This window comes from Ammospiza caudacuta, chromosome 2, assembly GCF_027887145.1.
Source record: "Ammospiza caudacuta isolate bAmmCau1 chromosome 2, bAmmCau1.pri, whole genome shotgun sequence".
NCBI lineage: Eukaryota > Metazoa > Chordata > Aves > Passeriformes > Passerellidae > Ammospiza > Ammospiza caudacuta.
This window is the reverse complement of record NC_080594.1, coordinates 41,630,527-41,647,755: the sequence shown is the minus strand read 5'-3', so window position 1 is coordinate 41,647,755 and position 17,229 is coordinate 41,630,527.

The following is a 17,229-nucleotide window of genomic DNA, read 5'->3' as shown; positions in this document are numbered from 1 at the left end:
GAGGATTTATCAGATAAGCCAGACTATAGCAGGGGTGAGTTACTCCACAGATAAGACTAGGCACCTGTACTGTCAGCATGCCTGTAATGAGGATTTCAGTCTCCATTTCTGTGGGATTGCAGTAAGTTCTGTGTATGTGTGTGTGACCCTTTTGCAGCTGTCTATGAATATGAATAGAATGGAGCATGCATGGCTTTTGCTCTTCCTGCAGAGTGCATGGAAATCTGGGGGGATTTTACCTTATGCATCTTTTTCCTTTCTATATTTAGTACTGCTGATGAAAAAATTGGGAGCTCCTGCTATAAGACAGCTCCTGTCATTTCCTTGGAAACAGCTGCATTGGCAGAGTCGTGTAAGATACTTTTCTTTCAAAGAGCTGATGAGGAAAATCACTGGGGCTTGTAAAAGAATGATACCCCATCAATGGGAAGCTGGTCTGGAGGGATGGGCCAAAGGACTGGAAAATAAACACTCAAGGCAACAACGTGCTTCTTATCTTATTTCTTAGGTGATGCACCCAAAGAAGAAGCAGCTACAAAGAAAGACAATGGTCCAGCTGCAGACCAAAATAAAGTGTCTGTGTGCTCTATTAGAGTGCAGTCGTACAAAGGTAATTTCAGAGGGACTAGATGGTTAGCTTTGCAAGCCTTCCTGGAGTGAAGCAGGTAGAGAAAAGCAGAGTGACATAAGCACTTACAGAAATGACACACTTCTTATCTTTTTTTTTAGGAAAATACAAAGCAGAAGGAGCAGAGAAAAAGGAAGACAAATGCTCCCTCTGCAATCCTGAGGTACCTTCTCTGAGGGAGGCAATGGGGTTTCCCTCACTCCCTGGATTCTGTTGTTTTTTTCCTTTGCTGCTTCTGTCACACACTCATAACTTGGACCTTGACATGCTGCTGCTTCAGACAAGCTGTTCAGTAGAGACTGAGACAAACTGGGGTCCAGCTAATGTCCTGGGCCTCCTGGCAGCTGGCCCTCAAGCGGGATTTCTAGTATAGCACAGAGCAGTGAAGCTCACTGTGCAGTGAGCTGCACAGTGCACTGGTTACAGTGCACTGAAAACTGAAAGGCTTGCATTGCGAGTATTGCTGTTTTTCCATTACACAGCTCGCTTCCCTAGATACATGCAGTATCAGCTGGTTCCCATATGATCTACAGTCTGGAGATTCATTTCTTTTGCCTAATTCTCTCCAGACTGAGCAGGTGGACTTGATCCTGTTTTGAAAGCAATGCACAGCAGTGATCCAAACGCACTGGCTGTGCTTGCCCTTTCCATCACCTGATCCTCTCCTTAGGCCTGCTGGCTGGAGGAGAGGCTTTGAGCAGGGAAGTGGGTGTGGAAGCAGCCTGTGCCAGTTCTCATGTGTGTCTTTTAAATTGCACAGAATGATCCTAAAGGTCGAAGGAAGGTGCGGGCCAGTGAGTGGCTTCCTGCTGCAACCAGCACCAGACCGTGTGCGCGCTCTGCTGCAGCGGAGCGTGGCAAAGGTAATTTCAGAGGGACTAAATGGTTACCTTTGAAAGCCTCTCTGGAGTGAAGCAGGTGGAGAAAAGCAGAGTGAAATAAGCACTCACAGAAATGACACACCTCTTACCTTTCTTAGGTGTCTTGCCGGGCACAGCATCAGTAGAAGCTGAAAAGGAAGACAGTGATTCCTCCTGGGATTCAAAGGTACTTTTTCTGAGGGAGGCAGTGGGGTCCCTCTGGCTCACCTGCATCTGAACTCATTTTGCTTTAATGCTGCTTCTGCCACAGCCTCCTTACTTGGACCTTAAGCAGTTGCTGCTTCAAAGAATCTTTTCAGTAAGGACTGGGACAAAATGAGGTCCAGCTAAACTCTGGGCCCTCCTTGTGGCTGATTGCCAAGCTGGATTTCTAGGACAAAGAAGTAACTCCTCCTTCTGCTTACAGTCCTCTGAAGTCCTAGAAGGCTGGCATTGTGAGAATTGTTTTCCATCTCACAGGTCTCTTCTGTGAGTCCAGCCAATATTAAATGGTTGTGTATGACTCACAATTTAGGGATTTATTTCTTCTGCCTAGGTTCTCTCAAGCTTGGGCAGGGGTACCTTATCCTGGTTTGAAAAATCTGCTCAAGAGAGACGCCAAATGCACTGGCTGTGTTTGCCCTTTTTGTTCTTTCCTTGACCTGACCTGATCCCTCTCTTATTAGGCATGTTGGCTGAAGCAGAAGTTTTGTGTATGGAAGTGTGTGCACAAGGAGCCTGTGCCAGTTCTTACATGTGTCTTTTAAATTACACAGCATCTCAGTAATCTTAGAGACAAAGCAATTAACCCCGTGCAGCGTCCTGCTGGAAAACACAGTAGAGTGGGCATGCACTCTCTTCTTGAGAAGCGTGGCAAAGGTAATTTCAGAGGCACTAAATGGTTATGTTTGTATGTTTCTCTGGGGTGAAAAGAATTTGGAAAAAGAGAGTGAAACAAGCACTCAGATCTATGATGAGCTTCTTATGTGTTCTTAGGGGTCTTGCAACCAGCAGGAGCAGCAGCGAAAAAGGAAGATACTGATTCTCCCAGGGATCCTGAGGTACCTTTGCTGAGGGAGACAGTGGGGTCCCTCTGACTCACTGGCTTCTGGGCTCATTTTCCTTTGCTGCTGCCTCTGCCACAAACTTGTAACTTGGACCTTAACCAGACAATGCTTCAGATAATCTGTTCAGTTAGGACTGGGACAAAGTGAGGTCCAGCCAATGTCATGAGCCTCCTGTGGCTGACCTCCAAGCTAATTTCTAGAATAGCACAGAGCAGTAAAGCTCCTTGGAAACCAGTGAAAGGCTGGCATTGTGAAAATTGCTGTTTTGCCATCACTCAGATTACCCCTTGTCCCATCCTGCTGTAAAAGGGGAGTTGGGGAGGTTTCTTTTTGATAGATTTCTCGCATGAAAATAAAACATGGGTGCAGCAATATTATGTCTTAGAACTGTTTATTTATAAAGAAAGCTAAGTGCTCCTACCGAAGGGGGATAGAAAAGAGAGCAAAGAGAGGAAAAGAGAGATGGGGAGAGAAAGAGAAGACAGGGACAGATCATTACTCTGTACCCCGGGCAGCCTGTTGGCACCAGCTTGGCAGATGGAGTGTGAGTGCTGCAAGCTGCAAGGAGTCTGCGTGGCTCCTGTGGTGGCCAGGAGTGATTCTCAAACCACAGCTGGCTGTGTGTCCCTTCCATGGGTGAACAGGCTGCCGTGGTACAGACACACTCGTGGAGCTGCTGCAGGTTCTCCAGGCTGGAGTGTGGCAGCCGTGTCCAGCGGTGGCTGCTCTGTCGGGGCACACAGTGGAGCACTGGGTTTCCACGGCATTGAGGGAACTGTGAAACGGGGCAGGTGTAGAAAGGGAAACAGGACTGCAGGAAGGGAAAAACAAGAGGCGGGGGACAGCGAGCGAGCTGACCCTCTGGGAGAGCTCCTGCTGCCTCCAAGAAACCCAAAGAAAATGTTGTGGTGTGGTTCACTGCTTTCATGTGCTCATCTCATGGCCCAATTTCCTAGGCATTTTTTTCCTGGGCATGCAGGGGTCTGCCCCACTGGCTAGTGGCGGGAATTACTTGTAGCCCAGACATGGAAGTTTTCTCTTTCCTGATTGTCTGCCAGGTGAAGGCTCACCAGGGACAGGGTTCCCAGCAGGTGTACAACCCCTAAAGCTGTTTTTCACCTTGTGTATAACATATGCTCAGGCATTAATAAAAAACAGATTGGTTTCTCTCACTTCTTTAGGTGTGGTCAATGTCAAACTGTTTCCATATGACCTACACTTTAGACAATACATACTTTTGCCTAGGTTCTCTCTAGGTCAGAAGGGCATCCTTGACCATATTTTGAAAACTCAGATCAATAGAATGCTGAACATGCTGGCTGTGTTGGCTCCTTTTGTTCTTTCATCACCTGATTCTCTCCTTAGGCCTGCTGGCTGGAGGAGAGGCTTTGAGCAGGGAAGTGGGTGTGGAAGCAGCCTGTGCCAGTTCTCATGTGTGTCTTTTAAATTGCACAGAATGATCCTAAAGGTCGAAGGAAGGTGCGGGCCAGTGAGTGGCTTCCTGCTGCAACCAGCACCAGACCGTGTGCGCGCTCTGCTGCAGCGGAGCATGGCAAAGGTAATTTCAGAGGGACTAAATGGTTACCTTTGAAAGCCTCTCTGGAGTGAAGCAGGTGGAGAAAAGCAGAGTGAAATAAGCACTCACAGAAATGACACACCTCTTACCTTTCTTAGGTGTCTTGCCGGGCACAGCATCAGTAGAAGCTGAAAAGGAAGACAGTGATTCCTCCTGGGATTCAAAGGTACTTTTTCTGAGGGAGGCAGTGGGGTCCCTCTGGCTCACCTGCATCTGAACTCATTTTGCTTTAATGCTGCTTCTGCCACAGCCTCCTTACTTGGACCTTAAGCAGTTGCTGCTTCAGAGAATCTTTTCAGTAAGGACTGGGACAAAGTGAAGTCCAGTTAAACTCTGGGCCCTCCTTGTGGCTGATTGCCAAGCTGGATTTCTAGGACAAAGAAGTAACTCCTCCTTCTGCTTACAGTCCTCTGAAGTCCTAGAAGGCTGGCATTGTGAGAATTGTTTTCCATCTCACAGGTCTCTTCTGTGGGTCCAGCCAATATTGAATGGTTGTGTACAACCCAAAATTTAGGGATTTATTTCTTCTGCCTAGGTTCTCTCAAGCTTGGACAGGTGGACTTTGTCTGGTTTCAAAAATCCTGCTCAACAACAAGGATGTTTGTTTGGCTTTGTTTGCCTTTTTTGCTCTTTCCTTGACCTGATCTCTCTCTTATTAGGCATGTTGGCTGAATCAGAAGATTTGAGCTTCTGGAAGTGGGGGCAGAATCCTCCTGTGCCACTTCTTATGTGTGTTTTTTAAATCACACAGCCTTTTTCTGCAATTGTAGAAAAAGTGTTTGCTGGTGGGTGGCGTCCTGCTGCAGACCACAGACGAGGGGGAGTGCGCTCTGCTCCAGCGGAGAGCAGCAAAGGTAATTTCAAAAAGAATTCATGGTTACCTTTGTAAACCTTAGTGAAGAGAACCAGATTTGGAAAAGGAGAGTGACACAAGTACTCAGAGATGTGACAAGTCTCTTATCTGTTCTTAGGGGCCTTTCAAGCAGCAGGAAGATCAAGAAAAAATGACAATTCTTGGGATTCTGAGGTACCTTTTCTGAGGGAGACAGTGAGATTCCTCTAAATAACTGGCTTTGGGGCTCATTTTCCTTTGATGCTGCTTCTGCCACACACTCATACCTTAGACTTTGATGGCATTCTGCTGCTGCAGACACACTGTTCAGATAGGACTAGGACAAATTGAGGTCCAGCTAATGTCCTGGGCATTCTTGCAGCTGATGTCCAATGCAGATTTCCAGTAAGATAATGTAGTAAAGATCCGTGTTTGTTACAATCCTGTGTAAACTGTGCAAGGCTGGCATTGTGAGGAATCATTTTTCCATCAAACATCTCTCTTCTGTACATGCAGTTAACAGCAACTGAGTTCCCATATGACCTACAGTCTACAGATTAATTTCTTTTGCCTACATTCTCTGTGGCATGGGGTGGTGTGCTTGGTCCCATTTTACAAACAATGCTCAATAGAGATGCTGAATGTGCTTTCTGTGTTTGCCCTTTTTGTTCTTTCCATCACCTGACCCCTCTTGTTAGGCCTCTTGGCTGGAGCACAGCCTTTGAGTGTGGAAGAGGGTGGAGAAGCAGCCTGTGCCAATTCTCATGTGTGCCTTTTAAATTATGCAGACTGAGTCTGAAGGTGAAGGGAAGGCATCGGCTGCTGTCCAGCTGCCTGCTGCAAACAGCAACAGGTTGGATGCGTGCTCTGCTGCAGTGGAAAGTGGCAAAGGTAGTTTCAGAGGGACTAAATGCTCACCTTTGTAGGCCTCTCTGGAGTGAATCAGATGCAGAAAAGCAGAGTAAAAGAAACACTCATAGCTGTTGTGTGCTCATCTTTTCTTAGAAGTCTTGAAACAAACATGGAGAGAAGTGAAAAAGGAAGAGAGAGTCTTGCAGCCAGCAGTGGGGGAAGCAAAACAGGAATACAATGATTCTCCCTGGGATTCTGAGGTACATTACAGTGGAGGTCCCTCTGGACTGACCAGCTTCAGGGCTCATTTTCCTTTGCTGCTGCTTCTGCCACACGTTCATAACTTGGACCTTGACGTGCTGTTGCTTCAGACAAGATGTTCTGATGGGACTGGGAAAAAACTGAGGTCCAGCTAATGTCCTGGGCCTCCTTACAGCTGATGTCCATGTAGGATTTCTAAGGCAAATAAGTTAACCTTCATTCTGGTTACAGTCCTCTCAAGTCCTAGAAGGCTGATATTGTAAGAATCTTTTTTTTCCCACCTCACAGATCTCTTCTGTGGATCCAGTCAATGTCAAATGGTTGTGGATGACCCACAATTTAGAGATCTATTTCTTCTGCCTAGGTTCTCTCAAACTTGGGCAGGAGGACTTCGTCCTGTTTTGAAAGATCTACTCAAGAGAGAGATGCCAAACGTTCTGACTGTTTGGCGTTATTGTTATTTCCATCACCTGATCCCTCTCCTGTTAGACCTCTTGGCTGAAGCAGAAGACTTGAGGGTGGAAGAGGGCGTGGAAACAACCTCTGGCAGTTCTCACATGTGTCTTTTAAAATATGCAGACTGATTCTGAAGGTGGAAGCAAAGTGTCGGCCGATGTGCAGCTTCCTGCTGCAGACCAAAACAGAGTGGGTGTGAGCTCTGCTGCAGTGAAGCGTGGCAAAGGTAATTTCAGAGGGTCTACATGGTTGCCTTTGTGGGCCTCTCTGGAGTGGATCAGTTTTTTGGAAAAGCAAAGAGAAAGAAGCACTCACAGCAGCAACACTCTTACCTTATTTTTTATTCTCTATTATCAGCTGCAAGAGCAGAACAGAAGGAACATTTTATGTCCTCTTCTAAGAATAAGGTACTTCCTGAGCTCTTACACTACCCTTGGCAGAAGTCACATTTCTTTGTGCTCTCTGCTCGAAGGCAGTACTGTTGAGGATTCTTTTCCCAGCTGTTTATCTTTTTTCTTGTTTGCTTAGCTTCCTACATTACAGGGAGAAGATCTTCAGCTAAAGGTTGATTCTTCAACTCAAACAAATTCTGAGCAGGACAAACAGGTGACTCTTAGAGATAGATGCAAATATCCCTAAATAGAACCTATCAGTGTAAACACATGTACTCTTGCTGGTAAGTACATTTTGAAATAGTGCTGAGAGGAAGTAATTAATCTGGACATGAGCTGTATTTTGGACCTAATTTCATATGTATTTGAAGCAGAAGAGCTGCAAAAAGAGGCTGCTTGAGGTTCAAAATGAGCTTCATTTTGAACATGTCCAGGGATCAGCACAACTCCCCTGGACAGCTTGGTCCAGTGTTCTGTCACAATACTTGGAAAATTTTCCTCCTGACATCTAATCCAGATCTACTGTCTTTTAATTTTAAATTATTGCCCCTTGACCTGTCACTACAATCCTTGGTAAAAATATCTCTCCTTCTTTTTATGTTAAAAGGCTGCAGTCATATCTGCCCAGAGCCTGCTTTTCCCCAAACTGAAAAATCCCAGGTCCCTCACCCTTTTTCCATGGGAGAGGTGTTCCAGGCCCATGAATGTCTTTGTGGCCCTCCTCTGGCCTCTTTTCATCAGGTCCATGTCTGCCTTGTGCTGCGGGCCTCAAAGGGTGACACAGCACTTTAGGTGGGATCTCACAAGAGCAGAGTGGAAAGGGAGAATTGCCTCCCTCAACCTGCTGGCCAACCTCTCCCTCAACCTGCAGACCAATCTAATAGTGTAATTTCATCAGTAAAAGCATCACTTTTGTTGTCATGTTCACACTGATTTTGCCATGCTTATGAAACACCATTTCCTTAGCCATTGGCCAGGCAGAAGCTTGACAAAATTCTCAGAAAGGACTCCCTGGAAGGAGCTCCTCTTGGAACTGTGAAGATCAACAGCAGGAAGGAACAGAAACTGCTGTTGGAGAAGCTGGAGAGGTGTAAAACTAGGGTGTGGAAAATGCCTGTTTCTTGGCAGAATCCCAAGCCTTCTTTGTAGTAAACAGAGCAGGGAACTGATCATTCCTTAAGACTCTTGTGTAACATGGAGCTGTTCAGGAGAAGGAACAGCACTGCTGCCTTTGATCTTTGCCTGTTGGCACCACTTGAAGTAACAGTGGAGGGCTGCACTGAGGTGATCTTAGTACACTACACAACTTTGCAACAGGAGTAAGTTGAGTGACACGTCACTGACCCAACTGATTTTATAAGTGACTACAATTAGAAAAATCACTAGTTGTGATGTCACTTTGTCCTTAATGGGAGAAGGACGTGTATTCCTTTCAAAAAGCTGCTTCCCAAGCATCATGGAGCACACAGTATTTGCCTCTCCTGTGTGGTTTTTCAAAGTGGACTGTGTGTTGGCAGAGAAAGAATAGGCCTGTTGGAGGGTTGCACTGATGTTTTGCAGTATTTCTTCCCCCCATCACCATTGTTATGGAATTGTAAAGTCACTTTAGGAAGAGGAGGAGTTTCTAATCACAGTAGCCAGGAGGGGGCATGGCGAGGGCCCTGAGGTTACTCTATACCACCTCAAGTCATTGCCGAGGATGGAGGAAGGGTGGAGGGACAAGGAGAGAATGTGGTGCATGGGGAAGGGGAAAGAAAAGGGAGTCTATTCCCTTGTGGTTGAATAAGTGAGGCAGAGGGAGTGGTTGGGTAACGCCGGTCCTGAGTATTTTGCATATGAATCTCTTACTTCTCTCTGGAACACTTTTCTTATGAATATCATTGGTCTTACAGTTTTCTTATCTCATTGCTGTTTCCAGTAAATTGTTCTTAACTTAGCCCATGACCTTTACATTTTGTGTCCCCAGTTCTCCTCTCCTTCCTGTTGCAGGGGTGAGAGAGAAGACAAGGAGGGAGCAAGGGAGCAGCAGTGTGGTTGGGAGAGTCTCAGTGGGAGCACGAATTAGGGGAATACCATTCCTAAACCATGGCACCAGAACAGGCTACAAAGTGTGTTCAGAGTCCTTGAGAGAAAAAAGAAGAAGAAAAGTGTTGTGCCAGTTTCTAGGAAACACTCCAGGAAATCGGTGTAGGAGAGGTCCTACTATAAAAGATGAAGAAGTAACACAGATTTTGAAAGTTAACATCAGAGCTAAAAGATCAAAGCACTCTACTATTTTCTAATATATAAAAGCTTTCTACTGGGGTTTGTTCTTGTGGTTTGACAGCTCAAGGACCTGAAAGAACCTCTTAACAAGAATGAATATTATGCTGACTCAGGGAAGAATGCCCAAAAGGAGAAGGTAATAACAATTTTGAGGAACATGCAAGGCATCCTGGTTGATTCTTTTGATTCTTCAGCTGCAGCTATCGCCCTGCTGGAAGAACGCATTCAACGGTAAGACAGTGGAGCAAGGCTTCACTTTGTGTGATTTTGTGAAAACAACAGGACTGTCATCTTGTTTCCCAGTGAGATACTAACACATGATTTTCAAAGATGCTCTTTAGATGAGGTTCTTTTGTGCTGTTCTTTTGTGATTTGTTCTCTTGTGGACTTCTGTGATAAGGCCTGTACTTTTTTTCAGGCTCCAAATGCAAACGGCAAGGCTGGAAGCCACAATCCAGCAACAAGCCAAGACTATTGAAGTCTTTGAGACAATCCAGAAATCTCTTACCTCAGTAAGCTACTCAGAGCCTTCCCAGTTCATGACCCATAGAGCCTAGTTCCATATTCATGTGGGAAAATTTTAAAGTTTTCAGGTTTTCCTAGAGTGAGTCTAGGAGAGATCAGACCATATACCTAGATAACCTGAAAGACCCAGTCATATTCTAGAAGCATGGGTGTGGGGGGTACATGTTGGAAGGAAGACAGGTAGTAGGTGGTTTGGGAAGTTTGTGAATTCTTAGTGCCTCAGCCAATGGGGAAAGGAGGAGGGCAACATGTGGTTGGGAGTTTAGGATAAAAGGAGGCTGGATCTTCCAAAAACTCAAGAGACCCCACAGGGACATGGCCCACTAGACTCTCCCTTTATTGAAATAAAGTTGATTTTTGCAGGGCTCTTCTGTGGACACCAGTCTTTGGCACCGTGATTTTCCACACGCTATCAAAAGCTGTTTTGGAGTGAAGTGTGCAAAGTGAGCCAATCCCTGGGGCTGGGTCACCCTGAAGGTGTTTCCACCCTTTTGGGTGTCTCTTTGTTCCCACGAGATTTGTGAAATTTAGCAATTTTGTATCTAGTGATCACTATCTAATGATTACTTACTGTTATTTTTTGCCTGTTTTTGTTTCACTTGTCAATAAATTGTTATCTATTCTTTTATATCTTCTTGTGTTTGTTCCTTATTTTTGGAAAGGGACTGGATGGAATTAAGGGGAGGTAACTCATTTTAGAGTGTTCACCTCTTTAAACTGTCTTAAACCAAGACATATTTTTTAGAACTACCCTGAGATGATGGTTATTGATGCTGTTCTTGATGGATAGCTTTTCTAGATGGCCAGAAACCTTTGTCTGTTGCACCAACAAAACTCTAGAAGTAACAGAAATTTTCTTAAAGGAAATTATACCCAGATTTGGGGTACCACTGGATCTGTCTTCAGACAGAGAATTTCATTCTGTGGCTGAAACAGTTCAAAGTTTATGCAGAGTGCTTGGGAGTTACATGGAATCTCCTTAAATACCTCAGTCCAGTGGAAAAGTAGAAAGGATGACCCAAAACTTGAAATGGCAAATGAGTAAGATTTGTCAAGAAACTTCACTAAGATGGCCTCAGGCTTTTTCTTTGGCCTTATTAAGAATTAGAATACAGCCTAGATCTAAAGAAAGATTAAGTCCTTATGAAATTATTTAAGGCACGCTGTATCAAACTATCTCAGGAGAAAGCCATGTGATAGGAAATGGTAATTTAAAAGAGCATGTATTATCTTTGGGAAAAGAGCTCTCAGTTTTGCATAGGTTTGTTGTTTAGCTTCCTCAACAACCTTGGACATTCCGGTACATCCTCATCAGCCCAGGGATTAGGTATATGTCCTCATGTGGAATGATGAAACATTTAAGGAAAAGTGGAAAGGACCATTCCAAGTTCTCCTGGCTACCCACATGGCTATGAAAACTGTTGACTGAGACTCCTGAGACTCCTGAATTCACTACACCTGGACCAAGCCAGCCCCAAACCGGGAAACGCTTCACTGGGCTGTTCAGCAGACAGTAAATCCCTTACAGATAAGATTGAAATGAAATATTTAATAAATTGCACTCAGGATAAAGTGATTTTTTTTTTATGGTTATAGAGTGCATGATAGTGTTTGTCTGAAATGAAATGGTTAATGAAGATCATATTTCTATACTTTGTCCAATAGTAGCTCAAAGGGATATAGCTTCTTCTGGAGAAACTGGGAACCTCATACTAGATTTAGTTCAAGGGTTTAGTGAGATGCGCAATTTGAGTAATATCACCACCTGTATACCTTTCACTGAGTCAGTGAGCCAGACAATTCCCCGAGGAATTACAACAGGCTGCAGAGACTAATCAGATAAACAAAATTCTGCAGGAAATTGGGAATTAGTCACTGAAGGGTTGGCTACACTACTTGAGGCCTTAATCTGTATTATAATTATCACAGTCATTGTCGGAATTTGTTTAGGATAAATTCAGTGTTAGACATCAATTGAAAGTAATATATGGAAGTAGAGAGAGAAAACCTCTCTCCTTCCCAAAAGGGGAAATGGGCATAAATTCTCAAGAGCCAGGAATATAATCAATTGTAAAAGCAATGCTGGAATAGGAGATCACTAAAAGTACCCCTTGGTGGGATTGGTTTACCTCATGGTTAACAGATCTTAGATGACTTAAAAAATTTCTTATAACATGTCGGAATAACATTGTTGCAACTTGAATCAAGCTTTAATCTCAGCTTCAAGGAAAAAAAAAGTAATGAAAAGTACTTAAATATTCAGTGTTTCGTAAAAGAATTAGCTAATAATGGAAGAAAGTACATTTGTGCCTAGTCAGTAAACTCCTACACATGGACTTTGAAAAAGTTTGTAGTATTTAATAACACTGCAACTATCTAGATGTGGACTACTTGGACTGAAAGCCTTCTATTTAATTATTTTTCTGTAGTTCCAGATTGGCACGTGTTATAGCTGCTCTTGGAGACTATTATTACAGAAACTGTGTAAAAACATAATGAGGTCAAAGAATCAGAAATTTTTGAAGTGTTCACCTCAACTTTAAATGCTAACCTTACTTCTCCTCTCCTCTGCGTGCTGCTTTGGCTGCAGGGCTGTGTCCTCCTTTTAGTTCATAGGGGGAATAGATAAAAGCATTCCTATCTTAACTGCTGCGTAATGTTTTGGTGAAAGCATTGCCAAGAGACTCTTGAGAGAAGAGTCTCTAGAAGAGACTCATTATGGTTCAGCTGCTGCCTAACTGATGCCTTCTCTGTGTGTGGAGCCACTTGATCTGTCTCCATTTCCTGTCATGTAGCAAGTAGTTTTGCCAAGGGTTAAGAAAATGGAGTATTTTTGGATTTGCTATTCCAGCAGCAATCTTTAGGTTAGGGATAAACATATGAAGGGTGGCAGGGTGTAAAAACTCAGTTATTGTTATCTTTTTGGTTTTTTTAAACCAAAATCTTACTTTAACAGCAATATTAGCACAGTTAGTCTGAAAGAGAAAAGCAGCTTAAGACACCAAAATTTTCTTCCAAACCTGTATATCTCCTGCTTCTACTGTCCATTTGAAAATAGCTCCACTCTGAAGTACACCTAACTGCACAATACCTGCTTTGAGTCTTAGTCTTCCAAAGCTCATCAAACTGTTTCTCCTAATGATAAATAATAGCAACCAAATGATTACAGAAGGAAATATCAAAAGGTAAAGATTCCACTGATAGCAATTTAGTATACAATGTCAACCTTTTAAAGCTGTGATTGAAATTAGCTTTATGATAGAACATTTTTAAAAGTTTAAGCTGCAGTATTTCAAACAGAGCTTCAAAACTCCCCTTCCAAGCACTTCCTCCTGTGGTTTCTTTACCTCCATGCTGTTTCTTGGGTTTGTCCTTTTTGTGGCAAATTCCCCCCGTGCCCCCCATAGCCAAAGTGCCTAGCTCTCTTCACGCCATCAAACACAGGAGACCTGTTGCTGTAGTGCTGCCATTCTCCTCAAACATGACCAGTTATTTTGCATTTCCACAGCTGGAATTTGCCCTCAGCCCAGGGATTTTAAGCTTAACTGACTTGCTGGCTAAACATTAAGATTCAAACAACAGAAGACCTGTAATGACTTAATACCCAAATATTTATTTCAAAGTAGTGCTGATTTCTGGTCAGAGAAAGAAGGATACATGGCTTAAAGTGACTGCAGGAGGAAGGCTGCTTTAATGAAGACAGCTAATACTAATGACAGAGTTTTGAGCTTACACACAATTATGCTTTGACTCAGATTCTTATTTTGAGGTTTGGAGGCTGCCTGTGCCTTGTTCAAATAGGCCCTGCGTTTGTTAATATTCATATATGCAGCACACGCATTTCCACGGCCTATATTTAACTAGTAATATTTATGTAAAGCAATTTCACATGTTAAGCCACATGGTAATTCGGTCTTTAATTGTGGAACTGCTGTAAAACAACCCCTTTCACCGCTGCTTGGGTCCACTGGAGCTAATTGAGACACTCAGAAAACAAAAGGAGCAGATGGCAGCTTCTTACACCCGACAGCGCCATCCACCAGAGCTGTCCATATGATGTACCCGTTCAGTAAGGGGCTGTGGGATCCTTTCTTGCTTTCTCTACTTCTCTGCTTTTTCCTACTTTTCTATCTTTCCTCCTTACTGTCTTCCTTGGCTGTAAATAAAAGTGATTTGTGATTTTGGTTACCAACATTCAACCTTGTTTGGGTCTTAATCTTGTGGGTATATTCAAATTCCTCTCACACCCTGTGTTCATGGTTTAGGATGCATTCCAGGGTTAAGACATGAGCCTTTCTCTTGCTAGTATACCCATTTCAATAACTGATGTTACCAGCGTGTGTGGTGTCTTTCACATAATGATCTCAAAACATGTTAAAGTCATTAAATGACATATCTTACCCAGTGGTAAGTATGTATGGGAGTAAATTGTTCTCATTATTCATGTGGATTAAGTAAAATACAGAGGAATTAAGCTATTCTATCCATAAAAGCAGCATGGAAACTAACAATAAAACCTGGAAATCCAGTTTCTCCTAATCCCAGCTGCATGTGATGCTCACTTCCACTCACTAAAACATGAACCAGTGCATAGATCCCACTCTTCCTCCTACAGTTTCCAATAATGTGACAAGATAACCTGACTAGGATGCTGTTTCTTAGGCTGGTTGAAAGATTCTATAAGGGAAATAACCTATTAGTGCATTTAGACAGAATCACAGAATGGTTTAGTTTGGAAGGGATTTCTGGAAGGTACCTGGTTCAATCCCCCTGCTCTGGCAAGACCGCCTAGAACAATTGTCCTAGACCATGTCTAGACATTCTTAGTACCTCCAAAGATGGATATTGCACAACCTCCCCGGCCAATCTGTGCCAGCGCGGACAAGAAAAAAGTGTTTCCTGATGTTCAAAGGGAACCTTCTGCATTTCAGATTGTTTCCATTGCCCCTGGACCTGGCACTGGAAAGAGCCTGGCTCCATTTTCTTGTTCCTCTCCAGGTGCAGGACTTTGCACTTCTCCTTGCTGAACTTCATGAGGTTCCTGTCAGCCCATTTCTCCATCGTGTTGAGGTGCAGCATTGAGAAAGCACCTGATCCATATTCCTGTGAACCATCACTGTGGGATGATGTTAAATTGAATTGACTCGTGGGGGAGCATTTAACAATCTGTAGGCAAGTTAACTACATGACACAAGACCATCTTGGCAGTGTGAAAGCTGGATATCCGGGAGTTGTAGAGAATTAATGGTCTGAGACTCACTAAAAAGAAAAAAAGCATGAAATTAGAGCTAGGTACCAAGTAAGAGTGCTAAAGCGGAATTGAAAGCTGGAGAAGAGTTTTAGCACAGGAACAGCAACGAGAGCTGGTGTACTCCAGCTCTGCTTCAACGCAGTAAAACAAGGACAAGCTTCAAGGCTCACATAAACAAATGGCGGCCAAAAATACTCAGAGCCCAGATGGCAGGGCAGAGGCAAATCTCTTTTCCACCATTCTCCCTGTGCCTTCATTTTGATTTTGTTTGTTGGGATTTTTAAGAGAGGAAGAAATGAGGAAATAGCATTTAGAAGGCAAATTGGAGAGAGCCATTATTGTTCTGTTGCCAGGATTAACTGGAACACATAAAATCTGCTCAAGACAACCAGTGGTCACTTTTGGCCTTGCAGTCCAGTGGGTTACTCCTCAAAGTGAATGTACAGTTCCATCAGCTCCAAATGGTGTAAGGTATGGGAAATCCATGCAAAAATTTAAGGTGAACCATCACTAAATGTACATAACTATGTGTATATCTGTTAAGGGGAAGAAAGAGAGTATGGTATGATGGGGTACAGAGGAGGGCATGCTTCTATGAGACTATATTTTGGATTCATTTATGGGGTTGGATGACTGTGGTCCTTTGATTTTGGTAACCAGCCAATGCTTGGTAAGATTTGTTGGCACAGGTGTTTTTATTGGAAGGAGTTTTCCACTAAGAACAACAGTAAGAATTTGCTTCAGTACACCGTGAAGTTTAAAGAGGAGAGGTGGAGCTTATATTCTGACCAGCTAGGATCATTATATGGCAGAATGAGCAAAGGAATAGATTTTAATGTGCTGAATAATAAGCTCTGCTCACTTTAGTGTCCTGATCAATGCTCCTGCTGAAGCTGTTGGTGTGACTTTTTGTAATAGGAAGTCCTGTGGCTCCTATGGAGCCCTTACTGACTTATCCAGTTGGCAGCTCTTAGTAGTCCTGAATTCTGATGGTACTGGATGTTCCTTCACTTTTGCCTATTAAGTAATAAGACATAGAGTGGAAAATCCAGGCTGAGTAGTTTTCCTTAGCAATGTTTGGTCACAGAGGTGATTGTTGTACAGTGGGCTGGGACTCACAGGTAGTGAGCTGAGAAACCTCTAGGCAGGATGTGAGCATGGTCAGCATGGTCTTACAGCGAGTGAGGGGAAATCCTGAAACAAACATCTGCATTGGCACCGAGCACAAAACGTAGAGACCAACCTGTAATGAGGACTGAGTTAGAATCCAGCCGTTTTGGGCACTTTGATTTCTGCTGTTTGTGAGTAACACTGATGGCAGTATTTGGGGCTGACAGAAGTGGAGGTGCAAGGGGTTTTGAGCATCCCAGCTGTACTGCAGGAGGGAAGGTGCAATTTTATTGTTTGCTTTGAAGGCAGATCATGTGCAAGGTAGTAACTTCACTTATGGATACAGTCAAGTGCGACAAGAGAAGTGAAATGACATCTTTGTTTTGAAGAATCTAGGCCACTTGTCCTCAGGAGAAGAGAATAATAGGATGATGCTGACTATAATTTCTGGTGGCAGACTTCTAGTCTGCTAGCTCCTGGAGTTGAATCAGATCCGGAGACACTATGTTTTGGCATTTGCAGCATAGGTATTCCTTAATAAACTGTTACACAGAACACTTTTAAGGTCCATGGAAATCATTGTATTATCTTTTTCTTTTTTCTTCATGTGATACTTGACAGCTATTGGAATTTATTGGGTTTTTTTTAGAAACTCAAAAGCGGAATTGTGTAAATTCTGAGAGCTGAAAGACAGAAAGCTCCTAGCAGAAACAAAAAGGGCTTACAGCTGCAGTATTCTGAATCTCATTATTTTTAAAAGTCTACGTTTGGGAAATTTCCCCTGTGATTTTTTTATATGACGGTTGGTCAGACATTTCATGTTGCTGACTGGTAGCATCTGAAATCTAGGCTAGAAACAAAGAGCTGAAATTTAGGATGAGCTGAGGAAATTGGATGATTTTTCAGGTATGGTAAGAAAGGCACTTCTATCATCAGGTCTGCCTGCCAGGACTTGTGTTGTGGCCATGCAGCTAAGCTATCCTTTGCTACAAAGACAATATCTCAGATCTTATCTGAGAGAGATCAAGGTTCATCTATCCCTGGAAAAATTCAAACTCATTTGACAAGGCTGTGGGTGACTCCAGATGAGCTCCAGAGGTCTCTTTCAATCTAGATATTTTAAAGTTTTTATTCCCTTTTAAATATCATTATTG